Genomic DNA, 10,968 nt, shown 5'->3' with positions numbered 1-10,968 from the left:
AATAAAATCTTTAAAAAAAAAAAAAAAAAGAAAAAGAAAAAGAAAAAGAAAACTATTCACCGTTCACATTCTGGCTTGGGCACACCTGCTCTCTAGAAGTCTTCCTTGACCCCCTCTGGTTCCAGCTTAGAGCAGATGATGCTTTCACCGGGCCCTGATCACACTCCATTATAGCAAAACTTACTCTTGTGAGAGTAGTTTGCCCATTTGTCACTCGATGGCCTGGGAACTCTGTAAAAACTGTACCGACTCTTTCATTTCTCCATATCCAAGCCTGATAGGGCTCTGCTAGCCACTGGGCACTGGGAACTTTTTAGAGATCCCTAAGAGAGTTTGAGACCTGAAAACAAAATTATTAGAGCCGAAACTCGAAGGAAAAACTTTGCAATAGAAATTAATAAAATTTTAATGAAACGTCTCCAAAACAAAATATTACATCAACCGCCATTAATGGTTTCATTTAGCATTCATAAAAATTCATAAAAATTTCATTATATCTGAAAACGATGTGCAGGTTAGATTTTCTCACTTTGCAAGAATTCTTTGAGTACCGCCATTAACTGCTGACAAATCAAAGCCAGGCATAGATCGAATGAATTGCTCGTCGCCAAATAATTCCAAAAGCAAAGTTATAAAAATAATCTTTATTTTTCTTTACAGGAAAAAAAAATACACTTAATATGGAATCTGGGTGAATTGCAATATGCTTGATCTGTGTGAGTTGGAGCTTCCAGAGCAAGGGTGTCTAGGTCTTCGAAAGTCTGAAAACAGTCTTGACGTCTGGCCTGGGGGGAAGCACGCAATAGATTTCTCCCAAATGAATGGATGAATAAATGGCAACCCAAAGCGATTCTGAAAAGTGTAGAGGTGGGAGGAAGGGCAGAAAAACAGGCAAAAGAGAAATATATAAAATGTTAGCCAAAGTGTTAAGACAACAACAAAGGAAGTCCTTGTTAGCAAGAAATCCTGGTCCCACCTGGATGGCAGAGGCAGGCGACATTGCCCCCTCCTGGCTGGAGGAGTCGTCCACACACACTGGCTTCCTTGATTGATCTGTCATCGGTGCTTCTCCAACACCAAGAACTTCAAAGCCCTTTGGAATTCCCTCAAAGAGAGAAGTCAGTGGCCCCTGAGAATCAGCCTCTGCCTCCCTCTCTCTGGGGAGGCGGCTTGAGGGGAGCTGTATGACTGATTCCGTGTCAGACATCCTGAAGGGGATCCAAACCCATCTTGAACCTATTTCTACTTTCCTCCTGAACCACCTCTTGGTTAACACGTTCCATATGTTTCTTTCCCTGGTGGAAAATGGGCTCTGCTTTTATTTCCAGGGGCATCATTGAAAAGCCTAGGGGACGGGGCTTTGTTCTAAGACGAGCACGATTTGGGGAGTCCTTCTAAGGAAGCAATCAGAGATAAACAGAAAGATTGATGTACGAGATGTTCACTGCAGCATTATTTATAAAAGCGGAAGAGTGGAAGCAGCCTACATGCCCAACAACAAGGGGCTGGCTCAACAAATTATAATCTACCTACACATTAGAAGGCTACACGGTCATTAAAAGTTGTGTTTTTGGAGGTCATTTTCTAGAGGTGTCCAACCTTTGCTGAGCCCTCCAGAAGCACCGGGCGGCATCGTCCGTGCTTTGCGTGTCTCGTAACAGCCCCGTGGACACAATATTCAGCTTGCATTATCTCCGTGTGACTCACAAGGAAACTGAGGCATGGCCAAGCCAAGGTCACGCCGCTAGAGCTGGGCACTGGAGGGGCACCGCAGAGCTGCACCGAGACGTGATGTGCTACAGGACGCCGCCTCCTTCTCCCACGGAGTCCTGGACATCCCGAGCCCGGGGAGTGGAGGCGAAGCGGTGAGTCCTTTCTCAGATCTGCCCCCAGCTGTCACCAAGGAGGGCAGATGGGGCTGCAGCCCGCGGAGCGGCGAGGTCTTGGCCCAGCAGCTCTCACGAGCACTGCGGACAGAGGAGGAAAGAGCCCAGTGAAATTCCAGAAATTGCAGCATGGGGGGCGGGGGGGGGGGGCGGTAAGCGCAAAGAGGGTGGGGACGGCTGGCACATCAGGGCCGCTCTAACTGAACATGGAAACCAATGACTAGAGCACCCGGGACCGGGCCGAGGCCCTGCGGGACATGCCGAAGCGGGGACCCTGGTAGCACTGGGCAGCCCACCCTCACCCCGCGCGAGTGCATCTCCGGGTGCCTCCGTAGATCCTGACCCACCACCTTTCTTTAAGCCATTATACCCCTGGGCTGGAGGCCTCGGCTTGACCCCTGCGAGGTGTCCTCCCTCCCAGGACATGGGAGCCACGGTCACCCCCCAGCGGCCCATGCTGCTTCCCATTCCACCAGCTACAGCTGGCCTCCGTGCAATCCAGGGAACCCCGTTCTGCATGAAAATGACGCCAGAGCCTCCCCGGGTTACGAGAACCCCCGGGGAGCCCAGGTTCTGGCAACACCGGAGGTGGGACAGGGCGCAGATCCCTCCACACTTGGGGAAAACAACCACACGGTTTCTGGTTCTCAGGCTGCTGCGGTGTGAGGTCTGCGGGGAATCTAAGACAAAGGAAAACTGCAGCCCCCACCCCCCACCCCTGCCAGGGGTTCCGGGCCCCTCCGCAGCCCCAGGCTGCTGACCCCTCACCAGTCAGCCTCCAGCCCAGGGCCTCAGCTGCCTCCCCCAGGAGCAGCCTCCTCCTGCCAGGTCCCTGGGCTCTGAGCCCGCTCCGCAAGCCTGCCGCAGAAGGCCCAGCCCTCCCACACCCCACAGGCAAGCTCCTCTCAGGCTCTTTAATTGTCTGCGTTCAGCATCCACAAGAGCAAACATGAGGATTTTTCTGGGTTTCACTTTCATGGTCCAACTCCCTTCCTGCAGAGGTAAACGGAGGTGTCTGCGGACTCTGGCTACTCTGGCTACTGTGCATCTGGTGTGCAGGCTCACCCGAAAGCCCTGTGACCCACCCTAGCCACCCCCCACCTCGAGCTAAGGGTCTCTGTAGTACATCACCTGGGGGCCAAGGCAGCGCCAGCAGCCCCCACGCCTGAGCACACCCCCAGCAGGTGCACAGGAGCGGGTCCGGGGAGTCACCCCCTCTCCTAGCCACAGGCCCCTCCCCGATCCCCTCCTCGGCCTCTCCAGGGCAGCCGGGGTGAGGAGTGGGGCCCAGCAGCCGGACACTCCCCTGCCAGAGAGAGCTGGCCCGGAGATGGGAGGAGAAAGAGGAAGAAAAGCCGTGAGAGTGAGACAGGAGCCATGGGCACCACTCCTCAGTTCCTGATTCTAGTTCCTCAGAGGCGGAGCTGAATTTTCACCCCTGGGTTTGGTGAAATACCACCATATCCTTTCCACAAGGTCATTATTTTGCTCAAGCAAAATGTCACTGGCAGCCACATGGGCCCCAGCTGGAGCAGCCTCAGCTGCGACCACCACGGCTGGAGGGGGACCCCCGCAGAGGGCTGCTCGGAAGACCTGGGCTCTGCGGGAGACTCTCAGGGCTGGGGGCCCGTCCTCCCTGGAGCAAGGGACGGCTGTGTGGGGAAGGTGGCCGCTGAGTCCGTGGAAGCTCGTGGCGCTCTAGGCTTGCTGTATCCGGGCTTACCCCCCGACAAGCGCCTTTCACCGTGGCTTCTAGGACTTCTGCAGCCTGCCTCCACTGGGCCCACTTGCAATTCCCATACGGGTGGCAAAGCCCGATTAATATTTTGTCTCTTGAAACAGCGCCCTGCTGCATACGGGGAAAAGTCCAAGTTCCCTAGCACAGCGTTCAAGTTCGCCATCGACCTCCCGCAGCCTTCTCCTTCCTCACTTCAGATTCTGTCTTCGCTGGATAGAACGGCCCTTGGCTTCCCCTTCTTGCCTTTGCTCATTCTGTTCCTCCCACCTAGCGTTCCCGCTGCTTGCATCTCTGCTTGGCTAACTTCCATGATAACTTCCCAAGTGGGGTAAAGGGGCTCGCCCTCTGGGCCCCCCTGTGGGCTGGTCTTGCTCAGCCTATCAAAGCTCAGACCAGACTGTGCTGTAACCGGCTGCTTCCTTATCTTTCCGCTGTACTGTGGACTCCACAAGGGCCAAGATCACAGCCTATTCTCTACTCTCCGGGGCTACGTTCAGTGTAAATTGGCCTCTATCCACTCACCCACCCCATCTTGTGGCTACTCCTTCTGGCCAAAGATGAAGAGTCCCAAGAGAATGTTCAGGTCACCTGTCCCTATTTTAGAGAGGATGAAACTGAAGCTCAGAGAGGTTCACAGTGACCCAAGGTCACAGAGCTAGGCCTGAATTAGAAGCAGGACTCTCTGCTTCAAACCCTGTGCCTTTCCCACTCTGCCTGCCATCGATCAAACGGCCCCGGCCCTGCTCCGTGTCGACACCATGATGAGTTTCTTTAAATGTGTGTATCCCATTTAGGGCCATCAACTTCTCTGAGCTCCAAGAAGACTTCCAATGGGATCAAAGTTTGGAATTAGGCTCCCATGCTTCCCTGATGCCCTCATATGGGTGAGTTACTCACCTCTATGCCTTTGTGGGTGCTGTTCCTTCTGCACAGGTTCCTCATGAGGATCCCACTCCTCACCCCTGCTCCTTCATCAAGAGCCTCCTCCTCTCTCCGAAGCTCTCCTGCAACCTTCCTGAGCTCGTTGCTCATTGCCTCCTTGCCCGGTGTCCCTTGAACGATTCCATTTCTCTAGGACAATCCCTGGCTACCAAACAGAGCTCGGTACCCACCCTTGTGCTCGTGTCTGTCTCTTAGTAGGCACTGATCACTACAGTATTGAGCTCCAAGCCCAGAACCTGGCTTATAATAGGTGCTTAATCAAAGTGTGTTCAAAGGAAGAGGCAGGGAAGGGGTGATGTTTGCAAAGCATTTCACATTGGGAAAGCCCACTGTCCCCACGATGGAGGAACAAGACTTAACCCCATTTGATTTCTCTCCAGCTTCTAACAAAGCATTAGGAACACGGTAAAGAATCAGCTAGCACTTTCAGACCAAATTCTCCACACCACAACTTTCTTCTGCATTTGTGTTCATATTTACAAAGCATTTTTGCAACCATTGACTTACTTACTTTTCATAATAATCATTAGGGGACTTATAATTTTTTTTAAATTTTATATGGAGGAGCCACTGGAATCAGCCCCTACTCCCAGGCTGCACCTCATGGAAGCCTTAGCCCACAGCACATACCATATCTGAAGTCAGAGTCCTGCTGCCTGGACCTATCCACGTACGCTGCAGGCATCCTTATCCACCCATGGTCCATACCCCGCATGGTTACATGATGCTTATGGACACAGGAAATCCTTAGCCGGTCAGTGGTCTTGCTCCCAAGATCAATGGTCCAAATCAGCTAGTTCGGCCACCCTCTGCCTTGTAATTCTGTTCAGTGGTTCTTCCCCTCCCCCCAAGCCTCCCACTACAGAGAAGGTCCCATGGTTCTCTGTGAACCAGAGTGTAGCATCAGTGCCTCTCAGATGTCAGCTGGCAGGCAAGCCAGTACCACATCCTCTTTTGCTTTACTTCTCTATTAGGCCTCCACAGGGCTACTCAGCTGTCACCTCAGCCCCTCCAGTGTCCATGAACGGATCCATGCTGCCGAGCCACCCCAATCATTAACACAGGGCTACTGCCCCTGAGGTCTGCTCCAGAGAGCTGCCAGAGAGATGAAGATGGGGTCCCCAGGAGCACCTGCCCTTGTCAGGTCAGCCCAGGGCTAGGGAGGCATGGCAGATGGGCACAAAGGGTTGAGGCCGAGAGGGGTGCAGCCACCTTTGGGGGACCCCTGCTCCCACTGAGCAATGAAACAGCAATGTCCAGAGCATCCAACTACTCCCAACCAACCCTCTCTTTCTAGCTTCTCCTGGAATTCACTGACCTCAGAGTTGCCCTTCCCAGATGGTGAAGGTGGAACACGACAAAGCTCAGTGGTGGCCACACACCAGGAGCTTCCAGCCCTCCCTCATCACAGAGGCCAACCTTCCATCAGCTGCCTCTTCTCTCAAGGGAGACACTAGAGTGGCTGCCGGCAGAGGGAGAGGGACTGGCCACTGAAGACCTGGGTGTGAAGCCTGGCTTTGCCACCAAACTGCTGTGTTTGCTTGGGCGAGTGTCCTCATTCCTCCGGGCTTCAGGTGGCTCCCCTCACAGGGAGGGTGGTGGCTTCATAGAGCTCTGCATTTCCTCTTATCTTCCAGGCCTCTCGATAACCAGAAACTACAGTGCTGGGGCAGGCATGAAGCTTGGGGCACTAACAGTAAAGGTTCCTCCCTTTCTGCAAAAATAACAAACCAACAATAAAAATAGCATATTTCTATTTAGTAAGTGCTCACCCTGTGCCGGACGCTGCTCTAGGCATCTTTACTTCCACAATCTCATCTTTACAGAAATGCTGACAGGTGAGTATTCCTATTGTTCCCATTTTAAAGATGGAAAATAAATTCTCAAAAAAATTCTGTTTCATCTGTGGACACACCAGTGGAAACAGATAGATGCTAGACCTAAAACTGGACGATTTATCTGCAGACATCAATCGGACCAGCTCAACATTTCCTTTCCTATAGAATATTTATAAAAATTGGATTGCATCCTTGGACACAAAGGCAAAGTTTTTTTTTAGTTCAAAATTAGATATTTTATAGGTCACAACATCTTACTGTAATCCAGGATTTTCTTTTTCTTTTTTTTTTTTAGGATTTATTTATTTATTTATGATAGACATAGAGAGAGAGAGAGAGAGAGAGGCAGAGACACAGAAGGAGGGAGAAGCAGGCTCCATGCAGGGAGCCCGACGTGGGACTCGATCCCAGGACTCCAGGATCATGCCCTGGGCCAAAGGCAGGCGCCAAACCGCTGAGCCACCCAGAGATCCCAATCTAGGATTTTTCAAACAAAAAAATAACGAGGCTGACAGTATTCTTAACTGTGTGGGAATTAACAAACAGTTCTAGACAACCCATAGATCAAAAGAAATATTAAAGCAAAAATTAGGGGCGCCTGCGTGGCTCAGCTGGTTAAACATCTGACTCTTGGTTTTGGCTCAGGTCGTGATCTTAGGGTCGTGAGATCGAGCCCTGTGTTGGGCTCCACGCTCGGTGGGGAGTCTGCTTGGGATTCTCTCCCTCTGTCTACCCCACTCTCTCAAACAAATAAATAAATCTTTTTTAAAAAATGAAAATCAAAAATATCTAGAAACAGATGAAAAGGGGAACATTTTATTGGGATCCCCAAAAAAGCTCAACTCAGAGCGGGGTGGAATTATGGCCTGAAATGCCTCCTTTATTGAAGAAGGAAGACTGAAAATAAAGGAGCTGAAAACACATCATAAGAAATGGGACAGGGGATCCCTGCGTAGCTCAGCGGTTTGGCGCCTGCCTTTGGCCCAGGGCATGATCCTGGAGACCCGGGATCGAGTCCCACGTCGGGCTCCCTGCATGGAGCCTGCTTCTCCCTCTGCCTGTGTCTCTGCTTCTCTCTGTGTGTCTCTCATGAATAAATAAATAAAATATTAAAAAAAAAAAAACAGAAATGGGACAGAACAAGCAAACAAACAAAAAAAAAACAAAGTACAAAGTACAAAATGGAAATTGATCAATAGCTACAATTAATAACACGGGAAATAAGAGAAAGGGACACAAAACACATGGAACAGGTGCTTTGAAACCGGAGCTGGCAGGAGAGGCCAACGGTATCTGGGGGCGGCTGGGGGGGGGGTGGCCGCTCCACGTGTGTCCCCTCAATGCCCCGATGCCCTGCAGCGGGCTCCCGGGGTTCAGGGCCCAGCCCCTGGGCGGGCAGCTCCTTCCACCTGGCCAGTGCCTGGCACGGCCCGGCGATGTGACTGCCCACCCGAGAGATCCTGGGGCTGCAGTCCTGGGCATTTCCTCCCAGAAATAAAGCTCCTCCGTCTGGGCCTATTAGGCAAACGAGTCAGTTTTGTGTTTTCAGCAATGAAAGCTGCTGCGGTTTTGTTTTCTCTGTTGCCAGGAGTCAAGAGGAAGTCTGTGGTTAGACATCTTCGGGTGGAGACGTACACAAACGCGGCGGCCAGAAAAGAGCTCCTCGCCTTCAGCCCGCCCTGCCCGGTGGCGCAGGAGGCTGATGAAACCCAACGTACGGTGGTGGGGGGCGGGCAGGACACGCACCCGGGAGCGCCCAGACCTGCAGCAGCCCGCACCCTTCCCCTAGGCCCTGGCCGGCCTCCACTTCCCCTTCTGACAGTGGGGCCTGTGGCTCCATTTCTTCTTCCATGGATGAGGCAACCCAATTTGCCTTCACTCAGTCCAGAGACTGAATTTAAAGGATCCCCATGAATTGAGTGTGGGTCTCAGGTGACCTCTTGGTGGCAGAGCCGTGGCAGGTGCTGCCCGGCCACCTGCACTGCAGGTCTTGGCCTCTTTTCCATCACAACCTGGCCACAAGCACCCACACCTCCAGCCTCCCGCGCTATCTAGAGGCTGACCACCTGATTGCCGTCCTGACCACCGAGCTCCTGAATTTCCAAGAAGACTTCCCCATTCCTTTTTTTTAAAGATTTTATTTATTTATTCGTGAGAGAGGCAGAGACATGCTCAGAGGAAGGAGCAGGCTCCCTGAGGGACTCCATCCCAGGACCCCGGGATCATGATCTGAGCCAAAAGCAGATGCTCAACCCCTGAGCCACCCAGGTGCCCCGACTTCTCCATTCCTAATAGAGGTGCCAATTCTTCCTCTGTCTCTCTGCTTTGTCCTGACTGGGACTTGAACACAAGCTCGGAGATGCAGCCCCCATCTTGGGTGTATAGGGTAGCAGCTTGAGGATGAAGGTAGAGCAGAAAACCAAAAGAGGCCAGGCACTCAATGATGTAATGACATCACCTCCTGCCCTGCCTTGTGCTACCTTGGGCTCCTTCTGTCAAGGGACAGAGAAAACATTAGCTGTTAAAACCACTATAGCTGGTGGTTCTGTTACTTGCCCCTCAATGTATTCCTAAACAAGAACTGTAATTCTGTAGGGTTTTTAAAAATGTTTTCACCCCATCTTCCTATTGGGTTCTCACGGAAATTCTGCAAAGTGGATCAGTGTCTTTCTTCCCATTTTCAAATGATGAGACGGGCTCCGTGGATATGGTGAAATGAGTCGGACAAAGCGTCAGAGCCCCAGTCCATCACTTCCCCCCGCCCAAAAAAAAAAATCCTTCTTGCCTGTAAGCAGCTCAGGGTTATCTCCACCCTCGGTATACCTTACCCCACACACACCACACAGAAAGTGGAAGTGCCTCAGGAACCAAGGAGCAGGTGAACTGAGCTGAACTGAGCCTGGCCCCACAGCTAGTGCCGGGAGTAGACATGCTCTTTTAGCTGAAAATCCATCACTTCCAATCAAAGGATCTGGGTTCAAGCCTTGGATTCCCCCCTTAGCTTGGCTGTGTGTGGGCTCCTGGGTGGGAAAAATCTCTGAAAATCTCCCCGCCCATCTATACCATGAGAATGGCAGGCCTTCTCCTCCAGGGGCTGTGATAATAAGTTCAGAGATATATGATAATATATGATATATGACAATAAGCTCAGAGATAATAATCTCGAAGCACTCAGGATGTCAGGGAGAACACTTTGTGCGCGATAAAACACTGCTGTCCTTATTACGGGGCTGTTATCATGATGACTTTGGTCTGTCTCGAGGCCGTGACTCCTCCCTCGGCTCAGCCCTCCGTGTGGCTGCCGTGTAAATTATAGACATGCTTCACCTGCCTTCGAGCCCACGGGTCACCACTGGGCAGCCCCTCGATGGCTGGGAATGCTGACCTCATCGCCACGTACCCTTAAGAGAGGGCAATGTTAGTGTTCTGATACCTGCTCATTAAGCAAGGCTATTTTATTTCATAATTCTTCACTTTCTTAGTGATCAAACTTTATCCACTCATCCACTTTCCAAAGAAAGAGAAAAAGGAAATGATAGAGTCGGGATGCCTGGGTGGCTCAGTGGTTGAGCATCTGCCTTCAGCTCAGAGCGTGATCCTGGGGTCCTGGGATCGAGTCTCACATCGGGCTCCCTGCATGGTGTTTGCTTCTCCCTGCCTGTGTCTCTGCATCTCTCTGTGTGTCTCTCTCATGAATAAGTAAATAAAATCTTAAAAAAAAAAAAAAAAGAAATAATAGACTCCATGCTGGAGACTCTCAGGGTTGGATGAGACTTAATCATCTGGTCCACCCTGCTGTCTCACACCAAGCCCTCCCCGATCCCTCCCCATTCAGGTGGCATGTCATCTTCATGCCCCGTCCCTCCCCGCCCCCCTCACACCCCCCCAAATCCCTGATGGGCATCTAACCTCTACTTGCTCACTTTAGAAACAGAGTTTTCTGCCTCCTGGGACGGTCCTTTCCTCCTCTGAACATTGTCTTTAGAATACTCTTCCTCCAACAGACACTCCTTGGCAGCCACAAGGATGTGTTCTTGGCAAACCTCTAATACTGTGCACACTTGACTGTGTAGGATGGTGAGTGGCAGAGTCAGCGGGGGATGAAGAAGCCCACGTGAGGTGTTACCAAACAGGAAGTGCCATCTGTGCTGGATGATGACAGTGAGGGAAAGCGTCAATCAGCGGCCCTGGGTGGCTCCAGAGACAGCTTTTTCCTTCATCACGTTAAAGAACTCAAGAATAGCAATTACTCAGTTAATTCTGATGCTCTGAGTATTCACTGGGACAGGACAGGCTATGCGGCAGTGACAATGACATCCCAGGGGCCCCGTAGAAGGGGAGTTGGGTTCTCGCTCATATTAGGTGTGGTGGGAGTTGGGAGACCCTTCCCCAGATTGCACACCGCCGTCTGGAACACGGTCGGGGAGGGGGAAGTCGGGGAGGCTCATGGAGTGTGTGGCAAGCGCTGTCTCTCTGGCCTGGCTCCCCCCAGCACATCTCGGAATAGCCCATGAAGGAAATGAAAGTCAACCCTGTGCAATGGAGCCCAGAGCAATGGGAATGA

The 10,968-nt window shown here is 51.8% G+C and overlaps 1 long non-coding RNA gene across 4 annotated transcripts; it reads right to left on the bottom strand.

The window, feature by feature from the left end:
• Positions 1-433: 433 nt before the first annotated feature.
• Positions 434-10,469, bottom strand: LOC144303473 (uncharacterized). 4 transcript variants are annotated; one of them, XR_013370520.1, is made up of 3 exons: positions 3,018-3,483; positions 977-1,967; positions 434-852 (listed from the first exon to the last, which is right to left on the bottom strand). It is a non-coding gene; the product is annotated as an uncharacterized LOC144303473 (long non-coding RNA). The 4 variants fall into 4 exon arrangements; XR_013370517.1 differs by lacking the exon at positions 3,018-3,483 and adding an exon at positions 10,328-10,469 and having other exon boundaries at positions 435-852; XR_013370518.1 differs by lacking the exon at positions 3,018-3,483 and adding an exon at positions 5,197-6,283 and having other exon boundaries at positions 435-852.
• Positions 10,470-10,968: the final 499 nt, after the last annotated feature.

Source organism: Canis aureus, chromosome 32 (genome assembly GCF_053574225.1).
Source record: "Canis aureus isolate CA01 chromosome 32, VMU_Caureus_v.1.0, whole genome shotgun sequence".
Lineage (NCBI taxonomy): Eukaryota > Metazoa > Chordata > Mammalia > Carnivora > Canidae > Canis > Canis aureus.
This window is presented reverse-complemented; position numbering and strand designations above follow the sequence as displayed.